This window comes from Callithrix jacchus, chromosome 1 (assembly GCF_049354715.1).
Source record: "Callithrix jacchus isolate 240 chromosome 1, calJac240_pri, whole genome shotgun sequence".
Lineage (NCBI taxonomy): Eukaryota > Metazoa > Chordata > Mammalia > Primates > Cebidae > Callithrix > Callithrix jacchus.
Window position 1 is genome coordinate 46875890 of NC_133502.1, and position 12349 is coordinate 46888238.

Consider the following 12349-nt stretch of genomic DNA (forward strand, 5'->3'; position numbering starts at 1 on the left):
GAATACTATGCAGCCATAAAAAAGTATGAGCTTGTGTCCTTTGCAGGAACATGGACAAAGCTGGAAATCATTATTCTCAGAAAACTGACACAAGAACATAAAACCAATCACCACATGTTCTCACTTATAGGAGTGTGTTGAACAATGAGAACACATGGACATAAGTAGGGGAACATCACACACTGGTTTCTATTGGGGTGTGGGGGGCTAGTGGAGGGACAGTGGAGGAATGGTGAGGTTAGTGAGAGATAACACTGGAAGAAATAACTGATGTAGGTGACAGGGATGGAGACAGCAAATCACCATGGCGTGTGTGTACCTATGCAACAATCCTGCAATATCTGTACATGTAAAAGTACAATTAAAAAAAAAGAGACTAGGAGAAGGTAATTGTCATAAGCAATAGAGAAACAAGAAAGAGAGACTCTCTCAACGTTAGTAAAGCTATGAGCAGAAATCAATGAGCTAGAAAGCAGAAATCAATAAAGAAAAATTATTAAAACCAAAAATGTCTTCCTCGAAAAAATCTAGAAAGTTATAATTTTCTGTTTAAATTTATTAGGAATAAATAATTTTATCAGAAATAAAATTTTATATTACTAGACTTTCCTAAATATTAAAAGAATATTGAATAAATATTGGGGAAAATTTATGAAAATACATTTTATCATTTAGATAAAATAAAAAATTATTAAATTTATTTAAAGACACAAACTACATTCATAGAGTTAAGATCAGACAAAGTGGCTTTAGGTCTATTAAAAATTGAATTTCTCATAAAAGACAAAGCAATTTCATGCAAACTCCATCAGAATATTAAAAAGAAGGATTTTTCTGGTTCATACTATGAAATCAAAATTATGCTTATAAGAAAGCCAAAGACACCATTTTCAAAAAGTATCTATCTCATAAATGTAGATATAAACATTTTAAATAAAATTTTAACAAATAAAATCTAACAAAACATTGAAAATTTTTATGAATAATTGTTTTTTATTTCTATAATGTAAGACTGCTTTAACATTGGAAATCAGTCCATGTTATTAGTCATGCCAACAAGCTAAATAGAAAAAAAGGAATTGAGCAAATTATGTATAAAAGGAACTTAAACTTCCCTGTAAAAAGGAATATACAAAAATCTTATGGTTATAGCTTACTTAATTGATAAAAGATAATGTTTTTTCTTGAAGAGTAATGCAAGGATATCTCTTTTTGCTACTTCTGTTTAATGTTGTACTGAGTTGTAGCCAATTCAATAAAGAAAGAGAAAAACTAAATTGCCTTCAGATTGCAAAGGAAGTAATACGAATCTTTATGTGGAACTGACATTATCTAATACAGAGAAATTTTCTAATACATAGAAATACTAATTATCTAATATACAGAAATGCAATGGAATCTATTTAAAAAAAGTCCAACTAATATCTGAGTTTAATAAAGTTACATAAGCAAAATTCACACAAATAAATGATCTGCATATCATATCAAGCATTAGTGAGGATGTTGAGGACCTGGAACTTTGATATACAGCTTGTGGGAATGTAAAACATTCCAAACACATTTAAAATATTTTGATGATTTTTTTTTAACAATTTGAACCACCTACCTATAATATATCCTAGTCTTTCCATTCTAATCTATTAGAGAAGCAAATGCCACTATAATGACCTACACGTGAATGTTCATGTATCTTTTTAATATTAACAACTGGAAATAAAGCCAAAATGACAATAAACAGGAGAATGAAGAAACAAATATATATCCATAAAATGAAATAGTACACAGTAATAACTTGGATAATTTTGAAAATATTTATGATGAATGACAGAAGCTGGACTAAAAGAGTTAATACTGTAGGGTTTCAGTTATATAAAATTATATTTAAAAATGGGAGCTGGGCATGGTGGCTCACATCTGTAATCCCAGCACTTTGGGAGGCTGAGGCCAGCAGATCATCTGGGTCCGGAATTTTGAGACCACCCTTACCAACATGGTGAAACCTTGTCTGTACTAATAATACAAAAATTAGCTGGACATGGTGGCACAGGAATGTAATCCCAGCTATTCAGGAGGCTGAGGCAGAAGAATCATCTGAACGAGGGAGGCTGAGGTTGCAGTGACGAGTTCACCCCAATGTACTCCAGCCTAAGTGACAGGGTGAGATTCTGTCTTTAAATAAAATGTAAAAAAAATAAATTTTAAAAAGGTAAGCTATAGTGTCAGAAAGCAGATCGGTAGAGGAGGTTATCACAATATGGCACTAGGAAACATTTATCAATAATGAATACAATTTATCCTCTTGAGTGAGTTGATGGTTTTGTAGCTATACACATGCATAAAAAGTTATAAAACTTTTAACTTTAGAAATGGAAATATTAATAGCTCAATTGTTTTATCAATATTGCTGCTTAAAAATAAATTTTAGCCAATTTAAGGTAATTCTAAGGAACATATTCTTTCTGAAGAATGATCATGAAGTTTATCTTTGATAAAAAAGGAACGGAAAACCTATAAAATTGTATAATACATGTAAATTCAAGATCACCTGTCCAATTGAGAGGTTTTAGATAATGTACCAAGTTAAATACTGAGCAACAGTGGTATTCAGTTTAGATGGGTGGTGTTTGGATTAATAGGTTCTAAAACTTGGATATTATTTTAAAATAATTATCAAGCCACTGTTTACATTAAGCTTGAAATTAATTCTATATAATACATTTGTTTTTGTAACCACTGTGGAGAGTGGGAAGTAGAAATAAAGAGAAAAATATAAAATGCGGTGGCAAATAGGGCAAGGAAAACAAAAATTCAAATAGGCATTAAGAGATAAGAGTTAATATTTTTAAATAATAATTTGAAATCAAAAGGAATAGGATATAAATAAATTATCACACACATAATTTTAATATGTCTGAAAGTATGCACATTAAAAAGCAGAGATTGATTGCAAAGATTCAACTAAGTGGTGTTTTCAAAGTATAAAAAACAGAAATTTTAAAATTAAGAAATGAAAAACACATGCAGGCCAATACCAACTAAAATAAACCCAAATAGATTGTAATGCAGATAACATTATTACAGATACAGTCAATAAAACGTATGCTACTGAATGACAAAACCCAAACACCTCAATTTTTTTAAATGAATTCTTAAGTACTAGGACATAGTAGCACATGAATATAGAAGTGAGGGCTAAAAATAATAATCCTGAAAATCTTAACCTTTAAAAAAAAACACTGGAATAATTCATAAGAACTGTTTTATGAGTATAAGCTATTTTAATATTTTTATTATTTTGAGTATAATATATTTTAACATTTTTTATTTCATCAATTTTATCACATTGATATGTGGCTTCCTCTCAAACGAAAGTATTCTTAAAGTAAGTCTGAAATATAAAATCAAAAGAAGAATGCAGGGCTGTTTTATATTAACATAACCATTAATATTGTGGGTGGAAATTAATATGTATAAAAAGATAAAATTTATGTAGTCAACCATATCTAAAGACAGAAACTATATAACTGATGACATTCAGTTTATTACTGATAATAATTCCTCATAAAGTAGGGATGCAAAACTATATTTTCAATTAAGTTTTTGCATGATGATACACAAGAAATATTAGAAAAATATTATAAATTGCAGGAAGCTCTTTTTCACATATCATGTTTTGTTTCTTTTTAAGCAATCTCCAATGAAATTAAGTGAATAAGTATATCATTCTTGATATTTTAAGGCAAAATGGTTATTTTGAAATGATATAGTTAAATATGGATACAGAAAATCAGTAGAAAAATATACAAGAAAGAGTAAGAAAATTCCATTGGAATATATCATGAAAGTAAAAACAAGCAAACAAATAAAAGTAACAACTTTTATATTGCGGTAAGCAAAGTATAATATCTCGGGTTAAAAATAAAGAAAATAGTCAAATATATATCTATAAATATAGCTCTTTGAACACTCATTGACTCATATTAGTCAATAAATGACTTCTCATTGAATAAATGACTTCTCATTCAATAGATTGAATAGACGAATACCAACTCCTACTAAGTCTGCATATTTACAGAAGCTGTTTCTGGCTCCTATAGGATTACAGTAGTGAAAACAAATGAGGAGAAATGCAACAAAAAACTTTTACTCAGCGTCTACATTTTTAAAGTTTCAGATTTGCTCAAAAGCCTTCATTTCTAAACATTCCTTAAAGACGGAAGATTCCCTTCTGGCTCAGGATATGTCTAGAAATGTCATCTGGGAGCTAGGCCCTGGAACAGGGGCCTCATGACTAACGAGCACCCTATCCTCCTGTGACTAAGCTGGTATCCAAGATCTAAGACAAAGTACTCCCCACTGTGTCTTCTCCTCAAGCCAAAGAAAGGGATCTCATTTGTACATCCTAAGATTAAGGGAGGGGTAATGCCAGCAGTCCATTGGCTGCCCCAGCTGGTGTCTCAGTATGCTGCATGTCCCTTCAGCCCTAGGTCTTGCCTAAGAGTTGCAGTTCTTATGACCTAGCCTGCCTTTCAAGTTTTCTGAGAGACTGAGAGCACTTTGGTTCCTGGTGGTGGGCCTTGTGGGCACTCAAGTTCAGATCCCTGGGATCAGGGATTCCCCTCTTGCTAGGCATGGTTTAAATGCTCTTTTGCGAATGAGGATCATCTGAGTTTAGTCTCGATTTCCTTTCTGCTCTAACCTAACAGCACTGAGTTCAATGATTGACAATTACTGTGTTCCCCCTCTGCAGTGGCATACACATATGCTCTCCACATCACAGAGCTACTGTCCAGGGTGAGGGGTTGGGAGGGGAGGTACTATCAATTCAGGACTGTTTTTTCTACTTCTTCCATATCTCTTTCAGCAATATGAAGTTAAAAGCCAGTACTATGAGTACTCACCTGGTTTTTGGTTCTTATGATGGTGTTTTATTTCTGTGTAGGTAGCTGTTAACTTGGTGTCCTTGCAGGGGTGAGAGTGGAGGAGGATCAATGGAGCCCTCTGTTCCACCATCTTGTTCCAATTCTTTCTGTTATCGGTTCTCTGTTTCATGGATTATGTCTTTGGTGTTGTATCTAAAAAGTGATTACCATCCCCAAGGTCACCTAGATTTTCTCCAAGAATGTTACGGTTTTGTGTTATATGTTTAGATCTATAATTGTTTTGAATTAATTTTTATGAAGAGTACATAATCTTATGCATCTAGTTTTTGCTTGTGGCTATCCAGTTGTTCCAGCACTGTTTATTCAAAGACTGCCTTTTCTCCAATTATATTGCCTTTGCACCTTTGTCTAGACCAGTTGAATATATTTATGTGAATCTATTTCTGGGTTTCCAGTCCTGTTTCATTGATCTATTAGGTTGCTGCAAAAGTAATTGTGGTTCTTGACATAAAAATTGCAGTTACTTTTGCAACAATGTAACATTTGTCTATTTTTTCATGAATACTACATGAAAGAATTTTGATTACAATAGTTTTAAAAATCTAACAGAATTTGGGGGCCTGAAAATGCAGTTGGTGTACCGAGGAATGCATTAGTGCCATTCAATAGCAGATCAAGCAGAAGAAAGTATTGGTAAACTTAAAAGTCAGGCTATTTGAAAATGCATAGTCAGAAAGACAAAAGAATAAAAAAACTATCAACCCTGCCTATCGTATTTAGAAAATAGCCTCAAAAAGGCAAATCTAAAAGTTATTGGCTTTGAAGAGGAGGTAGAGAAAGATATAAGGGTGGAAAATTTGTTTAAAAGGATACTAAGAACTTTCAGAGAAAGATAGCAATATCTAAGTACAAGAAGGTTATAGAATGCCAAGCAGATTTATCCCAGAGAAGACTACCTCAAGGCATTTAATAATCAAGCTTCCAAAGGCCAAGAATTAAGAAAGGATTATAAAGGCAGCATGTGTATTGATTCATTTTCACACTGCTATAAAGAACTCATGCTTGTATGAGTTCTTTATAGCAGTATGGCTCATTCCTGTAATCTCAGCTACTCAGGAGGCTGAGGCAGGAGTATCACTTGAACCTGGGAGGCGGAGATGGCAGTGAGCTGAGAAGATTGTGCCATTGCACTGCACCCTGGGAAACAAGAGAGAAACTCTGTCTCAAAAGAAAAAAACGAGAACAGCATGGGGGAAACCACCCCCATGATCCAGTTACCTCCCCCCAGGTCCCACCCTCAACATGTGAGGATTATGGGGTTTACAATTCAAGGTGAGATTTGGGTGGGAACACAGAGACACACCATATCATTCTGTCCCTGGCACCTCCAAATTGTTTATCTTTTCTAGAAGTAATCATGCCTTCACAACAACAGTCTCCCAAAGTCTTAACTCATTCTAGCATTAACCCAAAGTCCAAGTTCAAAGTCTCATCTGAGACATGGCAAGTCCCTTCTGCCTAAGAGCCTATAAAATCTAAAGCAAGTTAGTTCCAAGATACAATGGGATTACAGACATCGAATAAATGCCTGAAATTAGCCAATAAAGTACTACAGGTCCTGTGCAATCCAAATCGAGCAGGACAGTCTCAAATCTTAAAATTCCAAAATAATCTCTTTTGACTTGTGACCCCAAATATCTGAGACAGGTTTCTGTTAATTTAGAAAGTTTATTTTGTCAAGATTGAGGATGCATACCCATAACACAGCCTCAGGACATCCTGATGACATGGCACAGCTTATGTTTTAGGGATACATGAGACATCAATCAATATATGTAAAATGTACATTGGTTCCATCCAGAAAGGCAAAACAACCCAAGCAGGAAGGGGGTTTCCAATTCACAGGGAGGTGAGAGACACTGGTGGGATTCTTTTGAGTTTCGAATTAGCCTTTCCAAAGGAGGCAATCAGATATGCATTTATCTCAGTGAGCAGAGGGATGACTTTGAAGAGAATGGAGGCAGGTTTGTCCTTATCAGTTCCCAGCTTCACTTTTTTTTAGCTTAGTTATTTGGGGGTCCCAAGATGGTAGAAAATAGTAAAAATTGAAAAACATTAGGTAAGGCTAGCATCTAAAAACAGGTGTAATATAGTTTTTGAAACATCATTTTTCTCTCTCTAGTTTCCCGTTTTTACTGAAGACAAATTATGGTAGGACCAATTTGCTTTGTTATACTTGGTTAGATTATTTGTATAAAATGCATCAAGAATAATTATTTTGCACAGTCTTTTTAAATTGGCTTTGATGGAACTTTGTTCCATAGTAGTAATCTTATAAAAAATTTTTTGAAAGCCAAGCTCAGCCATGGATTTGTACCATCAAATATGTAAGAGTCGGGAGACTTCCTGTCTTCTTGAGGTCCCAAGATAATTTTGGGGCTCCTGGGCCTGTCAGAAAGTGTCATTCTTTATTGACCACAGGTCAGGAACCCTTGTACAGGGACTATGTTGATGAAGTATGAGGTCAGTTTTCCCAAGGGGCTTTTATTGGCTCCATAAGTAAAGTTTAATTCCTTAAAGGAAAGAATATCATTCTAGTCAAAGACTGAGTAAAATAACTAGTTTCTCCAATTGCATCCTGTTACAATGAAAACAGATTCTTATCGCACTTATGCAAATAACTGTATAGCCATAAATTAAGAACAGTCATAAGTAGTTTGCAAATTCTTGAGAAATTGAGTAAAGAGAAGCAAAGGCTCCAAATATTGTTCACAGGAGTATACTAAATTGTTAAAAGCTGTCAATAGCTCAAAAGTAAAGTTTCACTGGTTCCGAAAAATAAAACAAAGGATCAGCAAGGTTTTAAGCAAAAAGTCAAAAGATTATTTTAGTCTTCTATTAGTTCAATTCATGCAGTTAATTCTTGTTCTGCTTGATATTCATGAACATTTCTACTCTCCAAGAGTCCTGAAGTTATTTTCTTTACTCTGATGCCATAATTTCCAAAGTTATCAGAAACCTGCATTCAAGAACACCTGGTAGAGTTTCACAGCTGATTATAAAACCACCTTCTAAAGAGGAATAAAACAATACAACAATTGTTCAGGAATGACAAAAAGTTTTAGGGCAGCCATAGTCAAAGATACAATTGACAAGAAATTTTTTTATCTCTGTGGCATACAATAATTTATATATTATATTAATTATTACTGATAATATATACTAAGGCATATCATAATTATAGATGTTTTCCATAATTTTGGAACCTATACCAATAATATATTTATACAAATCTAGCCCAAAGAAAATGAAAGACAGTTTTATATTTTACAATGCTTCCTGTATAATTTTTATGTCAGATAAATTACATATGTCATTTTTGGACATTAGAGAACCTAATATCTTACAGAATTAATTAGGTCAGAAAACGACATTATTTGATTCTGGAAAGTTTGTCAAATAGCAACGGTTTAAATAAAACACTTGATATCACAAAATAGGATTCCAGGTTATTAAAAAATAAGTCATTCATTTAACTAAAATGATAACTCAAAGATTTCCAAAAAAAAAAAGGCAAAAACTTTTATTCTTTGAGAGAGGAGACTTAATTATCCAAACAATAAGCTTTAATAAAGACAACATCAAGCCATTTAAACTTATTTTTGTAAATTTGTAAAGAATCTATAAAATTTTAATCTCTACCATAAGACATAACTTCTATAAGCCTTTTATAACCTTTATTAAGGAGTTTGTTAATTCTTCAAGAAAACCTTGTTAATCTGACACAGGGGCCTATATGCTGGTCTGATGTCAGTGTGCCTTTGATATCAATTATTAATTTATAGAGAAACTGAACTTATTTTATCTCTCGATATTGGCCCTTACATTCTCACATGCCCATGTCTTCTGCCATAGTGCCTGAATCTTGAGTTGAATAGCTTTAATTTCTGGCCCCGTGTCTCAGGAATGCAGTTACTTTTAATTGGCATCTTTAACTGGGCCTGAAAACGAGGCCTTAATTGCTGTCAGTGTTTAAGATTTAGCAGGATATTAGGTTCCCTAAAGTCCAAACTGACGTATTTGGTTTATTTGGTCACAGAGGGCTGAGACTGGGGGAAGGTAGAGATGATTAATGGGTATAAAAATAGGAATAATAAATAAGACATACTATTTAATAGCAAAACGAGATGACTATAGTCAATAATAACTGTACATTTTAAAATAAAGTTTGTATTTGGATTGTTTGCAGCTCAATGGATAAATGCTTAAGAGGAAGGATATTCCATTCTTCATGATGTGCATATTTCACAATTCATGACTGTATCAAAACATCTCATGTATCCCATAAATATATACACCCATTATGTATCCATAGAAATAAAGTTTTTTAAAAAATTAAAGAAATAGGGACAGACACAGTGTCTCATGTCTATAATCCCAGCACTTTAGGAGGCCTAGAAGGGTGGACCACTTGAGGTCAGAGTTCAAGACCAGTGTGGCCAACATGATGAAACCCTGACTCTAATAAAAAGGCAAAGCTGGCCAGGCGCGGTGGCTCAAGCCTGTAATCTCAGCACTTTGGGAGGCCGAGGCGGGTGGATCACGAGGTCAAGAGATCGAGACCATCCTGGTCAACATGGTAAAACACTGTCTCTACGAAAAATACAAAAAAAAATTAGCTGGGCATGGTGGCGAGTGCCTGTAATCCCAGCTACTCAGGAGGCTGAGGCAGAATTGCCTGAACCCTGGAGGCGGAGGTTGAGGTGAGCCGAGATGGCGCCATTGCACTACAGCCTGGGTAACAAGAGCAAAACTCCATCTCAAAAAAAGACCGTTGTATTTCTAGAAAATAATTACAGGTATATTTCTTTTTTTCTTTTTCTTTTTTTTTTGAGACGGAGTTTCCACACTTGTTACCCAGGCTGGAGTGCAATGGCTTGATCTCGGCTCACCATAACCTGCGCCTCCTGGGTTCAGGCAATTCTCCTGCCTCAGCCTCCTGAGTAGCTGGGATTACAGGCACGCACCACCATGCCCAGCTAATTTTTTTTTTGTATTTTTAGTAGAGACAGGTTTTCACCAAGTTGACCAGGATGGTCTCGATCTCTTGACCTCATGGTCCACCCGCCTCGGCCTCCCAAAGTGCTGGGATTACAGGCGTGAGCCACCGCACCCGGCCTCAGGTGCATTTCTTTACAATGCATTTGTATTTGAATTAGTTAAGATCTTTCCATTATTTATCTTCAAGTCAAGGTCAGTGAGCCAAATTTTGTAATGATGTTATTTTCTCTTACCATGAAGTTTTCTCTTTAGTAGAATAATAAAATAGCCATTATCTTCAGCTTGAGGGAAAGACAATAATAAAACTTGCTCCTCAGATACTTTATACATATACATCATTGGACTATGGAAAATGAATTGTTTCCTTCAGGCTCTCAGGTTATATTCTTTAAAAATATATTTTAAAAACTCATTACATTATTCAATACATATTTATTGAGTGCCTATCATATGTCAGACAGTGCAAATCACTGGAGATACAAAACTATTTCACATAGCCACAACCTTTCAGTTTGCTAAGGAATTGCAATTTAATCTGATAAATGCCTTATGAGATAAATGATATTGTGATGACCACAGAGAGGGGTACACTTAACTGAGCTTTGGAGGTCACACTTTAGGTCCAGAAGAACATTCTTGGAGGAAATAGCTAAACTTGGACATAAACAGGTCTATCTTTGAGCAGAACGTGTTGTGATCACAGAAAGATAATTTTCATAAAACACTATGAAGCAATTATTGCTGATATATACCTCAGGCACAGAGGTTGAGTAACATGACTCAGTTCTTATAGCTCTTAGGTGATAGACTGGGAGCGGAACTTAGACAATATAGTTCTGCAGTCCCTACTTTTTACCAATTTCAAGCTATTGCAATCCAAGCATTAGAAAAGAAGAGTGATACAGCATAGCACATCTATTATGCTCATTAAGTTATATATCCCTAATAATATTACACTGAATTTTCATTTTCATGACCATTTTCGTTACAAATATTCACATTCTGTTAAATTGTTTTATCCTTTAGTTATTTTCAACTGATTATAAAAGGATGGATCAGAAACAATCCATTGTCTCATAAATCTTGTGTGGCATTTTCCTGATCACAATTGCGTTATCCACATTGAGAATTGCTTATAAGTGTTCATGTTTCTCAACCGGCGATTTAAAGATAAGTGTGACAGATAGCTTATTCTTGTTTAAACAGAAGGGAGTTTATAAACTCACAATTGTATAAGCTACTTATCCCTGTACTCTTAGTTGTTATGTGACTGCTGGAGCCACGATACTCTGAGGTATTTTTTTTTTTTTTTTTTTTGACCTCTGTAAGTATTCTCTGAATCCTGAACTTTCTTTCTACTCTCAGAGAAGTTGTTTGTTAACCTTTCTAAAAGCCTAAATTTTAAGTTATGAAATATACCTTTCAGGCTTATTTATTATGATTATATGTATCTTATTACAATACTTGAAAATTAATTATAATTTCCTAGAAAACATGAAGTATTTATAATTTTCTCTAGACTCTTCTATCGGTCTTGCAGTATTTACGTTTTTAATTTATAGTAAAATTCCTAGTGGGCTTTTACCTTCCACTCCTATTCCAGGAATTAAATTAAAACATTTCTCCCTTTCTGACTTTCTAAATTCATTCTTAGTTTTCCCACTCTCACAAGTTGTTAGGCGTGAAGCACCCTTTCCAATTATTTTGCTCCAAGTAGCAATGTTTTGCTCAATGAGGAATTTAACTTCAACCTTACATACAGAATGATAAGCCAATGTTGGTTTTTCACAGATGTCTACCCGCCTTCCCCTAAATTCATGTGTGGGAATCCAATCCCTCAGAAGTCTATAAAAGGTAAGTAAGCTAAAATGGGTTCATTAGGTTAGGGCCATCCTCTAATATAACTGGGATCTTTATAAGAAGAAAATGGCATATAGACACACACAGAGGGAAGACTATGTGAAGGCACATGGAAAGGATAGTCATCTTGCAAGCCAGGGATAGGGACTTCCGAAAGAACCAACTCCACTGACAACTTGTTCTGGGATTTTTGCCCTCCAGAACTGTGAGGAAGTAAGTTTCTGTAGGCTGAGCTACACAGTCTGCAGTACTTTGTTATGGCAACCCCACACATATCAATCCTGTGGCCATGCCTCTCCTCAACCTTCATGCCAAATGGTAACATCTGTGGTAGCATCCACATAACTGGTTCTTACTAATTTTCTCACAAAGCTAACACATACATTACAAAAAAAAGCTGAAAATAGAAATAAAGAAGAAATTTAAATGACCTCACTCATAATTATTTTTTGCTAATCTCCTGACAATACCACCAACAATTATTGCATATCTAAATGTAAAAATCAACGAACTTAAAATGCTTACCTTTGTGCAGTGCAGGATGA

General features: G+C 34.4%; 1 long non-coding RNA gene across 2 annotated transcripts in view; it reads left to right on the top strand.

Moving 5' to 3' along the window:
* The window catches only part of LOC118152971 (uncharacterized), a 281809-nt gene that overhangs the window by 49036 nt on the left and 220424 nt on the right, over positions 1-12349 (top strand). Inside the window, exon 3 of one of the 2 annotated variants that reach the window (XR_004742062.2) lies at positions 11736-11798. The exons of the other annotated variant lie outside the window; for it this stretch is intronic. This is a non-coding gene — a long non-coding RNA (uncharacterized LOC118152971). The remainder of the gene's footprint in view (positions 1-11735; positions 11799-12349) is intronic. 2 annotated transcript variants of the gene reach the window in all.